The 11,609-nt window shown below is 35.5% G+C and overlaps 1 long non-coding RNA gene across 1 annotated transcript; it reads right to left on the minus strand.

Annotated features, from left to right (window-relative positions):
- Nucleotides 1-7,826: 7,826 nt before the first annotated feature.
- Nucleotides 7,827-11,320, minus strand: LOC113339232. Its single transcript, XR_003355000.1, has 5 exons — nucleotides 11,150-11,320; nucleotides 10,364-10,414; nucleotides 10,123-10,200; nucleotides 8,502-8,628; nucleotides 7,827-8,078 (listed from the first exon to the last, which is right to left on the minus strand). It is a non-coding gene; the product is annotated as an uncharacterized LOC113339232 (long non-coding RNA).
- Between the last annotated feature and the right edge of the window lie 289 nt (nucleotides 11,321-11,609).

Here is an 11,609-nt window from a genome sequence, read left to right on the forward strand (position 1 = left end):
TTTGGGTCTATATAAGCTTAACGGAAAAACTGATGATGTGAACGTAGTTGATTCTTGTGATATCTTTGTGTGATTGATTGTTTTACGTGGTAGACTTGGAACCGTAAACTTATAAGTCAATGCTTAACTGGCTAGCATAGGCTTCGTACCCAAATTTAGTTTGGATTTTGAACACAAAAGTGAAATCTGTGAAGAATCAAAATATGCTATAAAATCTTTTAGCACAAATGTTCAGAGTAATTCTAAGCCTTTAGAATTAATTCAGTTAGGCCTAGTTGACATGAGTTCAACCCAAAACCACTGTGGTAAAAGATGGTTATAACTTCCGTAGATGATTGTACGAGGTACTATCTTGTATACTTGCTTAGGATAAGGATGACGCCTTAGAAGCCTTAAGATGTATAAACTTGAAGTTGGAAACCAATTAGAAGCCTTGAACATAACAACCGTATCCTTAAGGAGATGATAATTTCCATGTTGATTAGTTCAGGATTACCTGCGGCCTTGTGGGGGGAGGCAGTCCTCTTAACTAGTATATCCTGAATAAAGTACCCTTTTAAGAATCAGATGAAACTCCATATGGTTTATGGAACGGTAGATGACCTTCTTATGAATGTGTCAAAGTGTGGGGGCGTTTGACTAAGATTGTAATTCCTCTTCCTAAAAGAACTAGATTGAAACCAAAAATGTTGATTGTGTTTTCGTATAGGGTATATTGAGTATACTTCTACAAATAGATTTTTGGTTGTGTGTTCTGATTTTTTCTGACATTGGTGTGAATATTATTACGGAATCTAGGGATGCTGAGTTCTTTGAACATGTTTATTCTAAACCTGTACCTCATTAGAGATGTGTTGTTGATCCCCTAGATTTATCTTCAAATAGTCAGAACTTATTTTAAAGGAAGATGAAGTTGATGTTGAGCCTAAGAGAAGTAAAATAATTAGACTTGAGACTTCTTATGAAACCGACTTCATAACATGCCTAGCTTAGTCTGAGCCACAGACTTGTAAAGAAGCCTTAATATCTACTGAAACCCCATTCTGGTAAGAAGCTTCATTTAGTGAAATGGACTCAGTCCGTTGGAACCAGACTTGGGAGCTTGCTAGTTTACCTCCAGGTTGTAAGACCATGGGATGTAAATGAGTCTTTAAGAGGAAACGATAGGTAGATGAAACTGTGGAAAAATATTAAGCTAAGTTGGTAGCTAAAGGCTATAAACTAAAAGAAGGTGTAGATTTCCTTGATTCTAATTCAATTGTGACGGAAATTACTTCCGTTGAGATACTAATTGTTATTGCTGCCATAAAGAACGTAGAGATACATCAGATGGATGTTAAGACAGCTTTTTCTAAAACCGTGAATTAGGTAAAGAAATTTACATAGATCAACCTGAAGACTTTGTAGTGAAAGGTTGTGAATACAAAGTTTGTAATTTGAAAAATCTTTGTATGGTTTTCAAATAAGCACGTAAACAGTGACATGGAAAATTTAATCATGTGATAATGGATAGTGGATTTAAATTAATGAATCTGACAAGTATGTCTACAAGTAACTTGTTAAGGATGTCTGTGTAATTGTATGCTTGTATGTTGATGATATGCTTGATACAAACATAGATGTGATCAATTCCACTAAAAACATGCACTGAATGAGAACATTGACTTGAAAGACTTGGGCCCTTTTGATGTAATCTTAGGGATGAGGATTAGAAGATAATCAAACATTTATAAGTCTTAGTCGTTCTCATTATGTTGAGTTGTGCTTAAGAGATACAATCAGTCTGATTGTAAACCTGCTTGTACTTCGTACGATTATTCTTGTAGTCTCAAGAAAAATAAGGGTAGTGGAGTATCTTAACTTGAATACTCAAAAGTTATAGGATGTCTGATGAATTTAATGAACTGTAAGAGTCCAGACATTGCCTATATTGTGAGTAAGTTAAGTGGATATAATTGTAGTCCAGAGCAAGAGAATTCAGATGCACTGAGTAGAGTATTATGGTACCTAAAATACTCTTTTGATTTATGAAAGGTATCTTGTTGTCCTTGGGACTTTATGATGCAAACTGGATAGTTGACTCAGAGGAGTCTAAGTCTACGAGTGGATATGGTTTCACTCTAACATGTGGGTTTGTTGTTGGAAGATTTCCAAACAAACATCGCTCAATTCATTATGGAATCTGAGAGTATTGCGTTAGATAAAGCATGAGAGGGGGCCGAGTGCCTAAGATGATTTTTAGAAGACATTCCTCTTTGGCATAGGCCTGTGCCAGCTATATCTATACATTGTGTTAGCCAAGCTATAATAGTTAAAGCTAAGAAATAACTAATCTCAATCGGCGTTATTTCCATTGATTGGATAAAGTCCAAGGAGAATATCGCGCAATCTTTGACGAAAGGTTTGTACAAAGAGATAGTTAAAAATGCATCGAGGGGGTTGGGGCTTAAGCTCATATATTAAACTTGCCATGAAGGATACTCAACCTTGCTGACTGGAGATCCCATGATCAAGGTTTCGAATGAGACAACTAATTTGTGGTGGGTAAAGGTAAACACTATCAGAGATTTTCATTCTCTGCCCCTTCCCTATGGTGTAGACGTGATAGTGTGACTGCATGTGGAGGATGACTTTTTAATAAGTCTTAATGAGTTCTATAGTTTCAATTTAAGATTGAAGTGGGGTGTAGCAGTAACACTCTTTATGGAAACTCACCTATCTGAATGAGGAAGTGGGTCGCTTCCTGTGAGAATATGAGTTGATTCTCTAGAGCATTCTGAGAAACAGGATACGTCCAGGGCCAAAACGGACAAAACGGCACGAGCTTGGCAGCAATCTTGGAGATATCACCCGTGGTTGTTATCACGAATTACATCAAATGCTAGCAGTTCAAGACATAGTTCACTGTCTCTAGCAAGTAATTCTGGTAATATCTCACTAAGCAAAGGTTCAAGACCTCATGGACACCTCTGCCTAAAATGGTATTTCCTGCGTTTTTTATGTGATTTTCATTTTGATAGTTTTGGTATTACTGGAACTTAGGACCTAAAGGTCACTAAGGGTTCACTAGTTCATGCTTTTTCACTTTGGTGAAAGATACCTATAGTCTCACCATGTGAGAATTAAATATGAAAGCTCTCAATACTATTATGATTTATGCAATCCATAGTATGACCTTGGGGTCAACACACTTTTGTGTGAGGAAGAGGACGTAGAAATGACTAGTATGATTTCAACACTTGCACGATCAGTCTGTTTGGATCGTGAGGTTGGGATGTTTATTTACCAAGACCTATCTGTGTTTTCATGTTTTATTGAGTTTTCATTCATGTGGGGGATTGTTGGAAACCGATTAATAAAAAAATAATTTTTTAAAGTTTTAATAAAAAATTATAATTTATTGTTTTATTTTGTGAATGAAACTTTTTAGTCCCACATCGTGGAGTTTCCAATTTTTAGTAGTTTTAAGAAACTATATAAAGCTTTTAGTCCCACATCGGGGAGTTTTTCTTCTTAAGTTGTATTTGTCAATTATATAAAGAAATTCACTACTTTTGTAAAATCTATGGGAAAGGGGTTGCTCTATATTTTAGAGGGACCCCTAAGGGAAAATATTTTATAGCGGTTTTTAAGCATTCGCGATTTTCCTTAACGGTTTTTTCGGAGTTGCCAAGCTCAAGTTGAGCATCTACTACATATGCTAGTAGTAGGTGTATTAGGGTGTTTTATCCTGGAGATATCCGTCCTGTGAGGGCTATAGCATCACTCTTGAGTGTAGCCGGGCGCTAATGTCTTAAGGACAGCGTGTTGAACACGTGACTCACTCTATTTTCCAAAGTTTTGCCTTGTTGCTGTTGCGGAGATACGGGGAGCTTGTTCGTTTCGTCAAAGCAATCACTTCCATTATAAAGGAGCTAAGTATCAATAACTTTTGCTTATTTGATTTTTCTTTGTTTTTGATTATTGCACCCAACAATACCATTACCACCTATAAAATAAAATAAGAAGACTACCTAATAATACATATGGGAATATGGCCTCAGATGACTCTGGCCAACCTGCTTCTAAAATTGGGAAAACATCACTGATGTTGATACTACAAGTGCTCAATTATAATGCTAATTGTTGAATGTTCATAACCAGCCGGGGTTCAAATTCAACAAACTCGCAATCTTCCACAATCACCCGAGAAAAAATAAAATAATTAAAAAAAAAAAAAAGATAAGTTGAAAATTGAGTGTTAATGTGTTGAAATTACCCTATTATTTCCATTCAATCATCTCTCAAGTGTTTACTCGCTTTATCTCTTCTCCCATTGTTTTGGATAGCTGCTATCTCATTGCTACCTTATCATATCCCAACATCTTAATCATGCTTGCCCCACCAACTTACTCCATCTGGTCCTGTCTCATTCATTGTGATCATGTTCAAACACACATTACCAAATTATTAGTTTTTATACTGATATTGTATAATACCTGCATTATTCATCATCAAATGGAAGTGAAACTTTCACATAAATATATATCATCCTTCCTCAAGTTAAAGTGAAATTCACCATATGAGAATCCGACGTCAGCTCTCTATATATTTTGTTGTTTGGGTCATAAAACACTAATCCCCCATCAACCTCCATAAAGTCTCATTGTTCTTGAAACTCCGTATTAGCTCCAAATAGTAGCTACTAGTTATACTCTTCTGGTTAATGGAAAAACTTTTCATCCAAAATTCTCTTACTCCATATTCTTGCATCATCCACACAACAACACTGACATCATAAATATGAAAAAATAAACTTAGGCACCCCCACTTATCATCTTCCCAATGTTCTTGTACATATGGCATAGGCTCTTCTGGTAGTACCACCTCCTGTAATGTCTCATTGACAACATCGAAACAGACCATTGTATTGGAGTCTTTTTCAAAGTCACGTGCAAACCAATGAAGAGCTCCATTAAAGAGTGTACTAGTATACTTATCGTCATAAAGATAGTACGGTATCCTTTGAGTGCTGTTCCATGAATTTGAGCTTAATGTATAAACATCAACTTCAGAACACTCTTAATCCCAGTCGATCACAACCCTCACCAATTTGTAATCATTGGTCTTGTAATCATAACAAAATCCATGACCACATATGTCACCATTGTTTGCTTCTCCTGGCATGGGTATATTCTTGTATACTTCAGTTAACGGATTCCAAATATAAAATTCCCCACCCCAACTACTCGTAGTAAGACTTAGCCAAACCAAGCCATTACATGAAGAAAAAAAATCAACTTGACAATCTTGAAACATGGAAGGGTAATTCATGTGATTAATTATTTTACACTTCGTAATTGGTGATAGTGTTGATAATGGCAATAAAGATAATACTGACTTATAATCTATCGTATAGATTTCTTTTCGAAGAGTGTCACAAAACATAATACTAGTGTTTATGATACTAAGCTCATGATACATACTGTGAAAACTAGGGGTATCAATCAAGGTACGGAAGTAATTTGACATTGTTACAACTGCTGCCGATCTTTCTTCTTCTAACGTTCACGTATTGTTGAGTGGAGGTGGAGGAGGAAGACAATGGCAGTGTTTTAAAGAAAACCCTAATGAGAAAAGCTTAAATAGTAAGAAAGAGGCCAAATTGGCCAGGGGTCGGGGCTCGTTTCCGCGGCGCGCGGTGGCGTCAGGCCCGTCCCAGTGTATTCATAAAAAAACATACTCTAGACATGCACAATACGGGAAAGTTATGGCATGGAAACCAAGATGGGGATAGAATTGGAAGAATGATGGGCAATCATTGAGAAGGATATCTCAAAGCTGATTAATATTCTTGAAGGTATTCCTGATGAATCACCAAGGTATGATTGGATTCAAAGAGCTTTACAAAAGATATGAAGGTGTTTATAATGAATACTTGATTTCTAGAGAAGCATGATGATTATGTATCTATGTTGCAAGAAGTTTTTAAGAGATGGGAAAATCACAAGTTGATGGTAACTAAGCTTGTTCCATATTTCAATATTATGGATCGCCATTATCTTCGTCTATTCAAACGTCTTCGATGAAAGATGTTGGGTTTGGTTGCTTTCGTAAAATACAAAATTGGTTAAATAGACCAAAATCAACAATTCCTGGATGAAAAAGACATTTAGATTTTGATACTGTTTAAATGGATAAAAATTAAAATGATATTGTTCAAATGGACAAAAATATAAAAATAGCCAGAATGTAACCAGTTTCATCCTGTCCATTATCAAATACTTTTTCTTATTTTTAATTTACATGAGGATGCATCCATTTTCATCGTTGCTATTTTTTAAGTTTAAGTCAGGATGAATCCAGTTTCATCCTTGCTAATTTTTTTGTCCATTTTACCCATACTAATTTTTTACTCGTCCATTTGAACCATGTTTTAAATTTTTTTGGACAAATGACCCATTTTCCGTTCGTAAAATTGTGTATGGGAGGATGAAATTCAAAGTTTTTTTTTTTTTTTTTACTTAAAAGGTTAAAATTTTATTAAAAAGAAAAAAAGAGATACAAGAAAGGAATGCACCAAACAGTGCAGCAACAAGAGCAACAAGAGAGGTTACAAAAAACTAAGCTCGAATCTAAAGAAAGCAAAACTAAGTAAGCAAAGCCTACGCCATCGGCAGCCATGAAAACATTCACAAACACATTAGTAGACCACCCTAGTACTTCTTCTTGAAAGGGGTTCTTTTTCCACGCCCCAAATTTTCATTGCTAGTAACTCCATTCCAAGCAAGCTTTGCAATTTCCTTTTCAGATTTTGTAGATTTGTGCCTATCTACAATACCTTCAAAAATGTTCTCCACTGCATTTTCTTTTCCTCCTTGAGAAACCCCGAGAAGGTTACTGAAATTCTTAAGCTTTTTTATATGTTGTTCTCTATTCATTGGCTTAAAATGAGAAACATCCTCTAACAGCTTCAATTTCTCCACCCCCGTATCCTCCACATATGTTTCATATTCCGATTCCTTACTAGATTGATCACAATCCTCCACATTCACTTGATTATCCTTGTTTATTCATCTTCTTGTATTGGTTTTTCCGAGACACCATCCGAAATGGTTAGATCAATACCAATTCCCACTCTAGAATCTTCATTCAAATTATCTGGTAACTCATCATTGGAGTCATCGAACCCACTTTCCGGTTCTGATTCCAAAAGGGTAAAAGGATTCAGATAGGCGCTATGCCCATTCTTTTTCCTTCCAGAATTCTTAGTTCTTTTATAACATGACCAATCCTTGTTTGACTTGGGAGAAAGCATTTCTGGTACCCCGCCAACACCCATGCCATTACCATTAAAAACCTCTGCTACTCCCACAGGTTGTGAAGTCGAGTCTTGTTCCACCACCAACCTCACGTTTTCATTAGTGGTCTCAATCCTGGACTGGGGACCTACCTCAGTTATCACTAGTGGAAAATGCAAAAAGAACAGTCTACCAGAAAAAGCCTTAAAACCTCTAAATAGGACTGCTTTTGGGAGCCCAACATTGTAGTCTTATTTCTCAAAAGGACTGTCTCTGAGATTCTTTTAATTTTTAAAATTAAGACTACCATAACCAGAATAATAATCCACACTGACAGACACATTCGTTTCATTAATTTTATATCAACACCCATAGAAGCTTTTTATCTGGGCTGAATCATAATTTAATGAAAGCTGAGTCGTCTGAATCCCAGTCTAACCGGTATTTCTGACTGAACCTATTTCATAAAATATGTTCCATCTAAATCATCTCTGACAGCTAAGATTAGAAACTCATTAAACTGAAATTAAAAGTTCATCCAATAAATTGGTCAGAACATTCACCGTTGGATTCAAAATTTGAAATTTATTGTACAATATTAACTGAATTCACAAGTGAATTGAGCTAACACTTGGCTCAAAACTCCAAAAAAATTCAACACAACTACTAAACTCACACCATTTTAGGTTCTTAAAGATGTATTTTCTTATAATAGGTGGAAACCAACATACAGACAATGAAATAAATTAAAACCAGCAAAAAGATGAACTGAGCTGCCAACTGATCGTAATAGTGTTCCTACAACAAAATAAGTGTGCACATTAGAAGTTTAACAAAAAAAGTTCTGGCAGCATAGTATGAATGATTCTCACAAACAAGCAATTCTCTAATAGCTGACTTATGGTCATCTTGCTCACATAAATGAAACTCAAGTGTTCTGCAAATAATTTCAAATACTAATACATGTACATTCACAGACAATATAGCTGGCAATATCTAGGCTAAGCAAAGACAAGAAAATTATGCCATGTCTGTTATGCTCAGCAACTAAAACACACACGTAAATTCACACATATGCTACAAGCATCAAGTAACCTGATCTTCAAAACGTTCAAGTAAATTCTTCTCATTTAATTCATATAGAAAGTTTGTTCTTGTGAAGAACATGCTCACTGAATTTTATGCCAACACAACAAAGAAGAAGAAAAGGAGAAAGCATACCTCGAGCAATGCACAAATAGTTACAGGACCCTCAACTATGAGTCTATGGCTTTGACATTCAATCATTGCCTTGTTCATCAAAACATGCGCATCTGCCTAATCCAGGTTAACAATCTTCCTCACTGATCTACAAAAACACCAAAGAGAATACATAAATAAATATCAGAGGAAGCTAGACATCACAAGTCATAATTACAAGACTTGAAAATAAAGAAAATGTTTTAGGTGATTCAGCCTTCATATGGGTATGTATAAGCCTGGCGAAAGAAAGTTTACAGAAGATATGCAGTCAGACAAAAAGTTTACAGCCTTGAAAACAAAACAAAATGTTTTAAGTCATAATTACAAGCCTTGAAAAGAAAACAAAATGTTTTAAGTGATTCAGTCTTCATATGGGTATGTATAAGCCTGACGATAAAAAGTTCACAAGAAATATGCAGTCAGACACAAAACAAGTCGCTCAGACAACAAACTTTAAGAAGATATACGCAGAAAGCGGCGAGAGAAAATTTCAATGGACATGATAGCAAGACAAGAAAGGGAATACTAGCCTCAAGAGAGATATTGGTTTAATAATAGGATAATTAAAAGGGAAAGTTCTTAAAACAAACATAATACGCTAATTGACACCAATGCATCATCAGAGTCTTGAAGTTAGCTCCACTGACATGGAAACCTAACTAGCAAAAGCATCCCCGGAATAGCACATAAGTCCCGCACAATGTAATCGTTGGGTCATGTACAATGAAAGTAAACTTGAAAACTGAAACACAATTAAACTGATAGTCCAAGCTACTTAGTTCACTTATTTCATATTCGCTGAAAAACTAATTGCTCAAATAGCACGTGAGTGTGTGCTTGAACAAGGTGATTGCAAATGTAAGTATCAAATGCATTGGCCCAAAATAGAACATGAATGTAATAGCTGTAACCTTTCTATACCATGATCAATGTTAATGGAAGTTCGCTACAAACACAACAATCATGCGACAAAGTATATATTAGTGTAGCCTTATCCTCCCTTACAACATACCCTATCACATCACAACAAAAGATTCTTCAGCTGCAAGTTGATCAATCATGACTAATTCAGCTTACAGATGCATAATCACAAAAAATTTAATAATAAAAGAACCAAATTGGGAGAAATAAATGGTGGGTCACCCCATGGAAGAGTTCACTATTCCACGTTGTAGATATATTGCCTTTCTTGAGTCGCGCCAACACTATGACATAAGCGCAACCAAATCAAGACAAATGAGATGATCAAAATAACGAGAAAATGTGCAATCTATTGACGCATACCTTGGAATTCTTTCTAAAAGAATAACATATCCGTCAGAAGTGACCGCAAAGAAAGCTTTAGTTGGAAATCAGTGAAGTTAAGGAACAATTTATCTTTATGTAGTGACCAGTTACTCCATAATATCCACAAAAGGGTTCTAATTAATAGATGCAAATATCCTTACGAGGAGAGACTTATATAAGTTGATACTTTAACTTTCAATACAGGACATGCGCAAGATCTTCACAACAATATCCCATATAAACATACCGTCCAAGAAGAAAATTTGTGTATATGCATATTAGTACTAGCAAATTTTGAAGAGAGACATGTTACCTGCCGAGGAACATCTTTGGGGCTAAACTAGAGCAGGAATTCATAAGGAAGTTCATCTCACCCAAGTCGTCCACTTTCCTGCAGTGAGATATATAAAAATATTTCAACAAATAATTCGTATGCATTCAATTAATAACTGAAATTAGTCATCAGCAAACCAAAACATCAGACTCCTAAATGTAATGGGTTTACTCTTTAGCTAAATCCAAATGATGCCGCAAACTAGAGTACCACAAATTACCCTTTCATTCACCATCAAACATCCTCTCCCGGCTCTTCCCCATTTCTCTGCCTGCTAGTTTATTGATAAAATTTCAGCTAGGTTAAACCCTTGTTTGTAAATCAATAAATATTCACCTTCAACATAAGACATCCTACAACAACAACATCCCAGCAAAGCCAGGTAACGTTTATACACAAAAGATATAAGTTATAACATGATCTTAGTGGATAGATAAGAACAGGGGTTGAGATTCAAAGCTTCACAAACTTCATTAGTTTCCTAGTACAGCATGATAGCACAACATTTGACTGCAGCCAACGGAAAGAACACAAAAACTAGTTTATTTTGGGTTAAATAAAGCAAACACAAAGAACAAAGCCCTTTCACTAATTAACCCAATTACTCCAATAACACAAACCCTTCCCTAAATATATAGATTTATACAGTTCTCACGGACGGATAAGAGAAGTAACCAAATCAACAATCGCATAAACAGTATACAACAGTAAGAAATAATTGTACTCTAGAAAAATTAAAATTTAAACCAAAACATTCAACCCAAAAATCAATCTCATGGTTGAATCTGAACCGAAAATCAACTTAATAATTATCGGGACCTAATTTGATATAGTCAAAACAAAACCCAAAATCCCTAACCAGCAATTTGAAAAAGAAAACTATAAACCATTAAATTGAAACAACAAATGACTAGAAGAAAAGAACCCTGATCTAAAATCGCATAAAAAAAAAGAGCTTATAAACAACAAAAATTAAAACCACAATATATACAGATCTGAAAATTACTTTGGTGTTTGTTAATGTGATTCTTAGACAAGGCTGAAATTACTCTGGTGTTTCATGAGGTGGAGGTGAGATTTAGGGTTATTACTGAGAGAGAACTCAGAGAGAGAATTGATGGGGAGGAGAGAACCTGTGAGAGATAACTGAGAGAGAAAAGCCAGATCGATGGAGAGATGTTTTGTGCGGGCCATAGAAAGCATTGCCTCTAATAGACTTAACATAACTCCACGTGGATTTTAATTTAATTCCTAAACTACCCTCTTGTATTAAGTCTGGTCGGGGAAATTTTTAACAAACTGCCATACTTGCAAATCCCGATTCAAGAAAATGCCACCGTTTTTTTCAGAGTTTATTAAATGCCACAACCGTTAGATATTCCGTCAGGGCCCACTAACTCGGTCTATAATCATTGAAAAAGTCAATACAACGTGTCAACATTACCTAACTACCCTTGAATTCGTGT

The sequence above is a fragment of the Papaver somniferum genome, unplaced genomic scaffold (genome assembly GCF_003573695.1).
Source record: "Papaver somniferum cultivar HN1 unplaced genomic scaffold, ASM357369v1 unplaced-scaffold_21, whole genome shotgun sequence".
In the NCBI taxonomy this organism is placed as follows: Eukaryota; Viridiplantae; Streptophyta; class Magnoliopsida; order Ranunculales; family Papaveraceae; genus Papaver; species Papaver somniferum.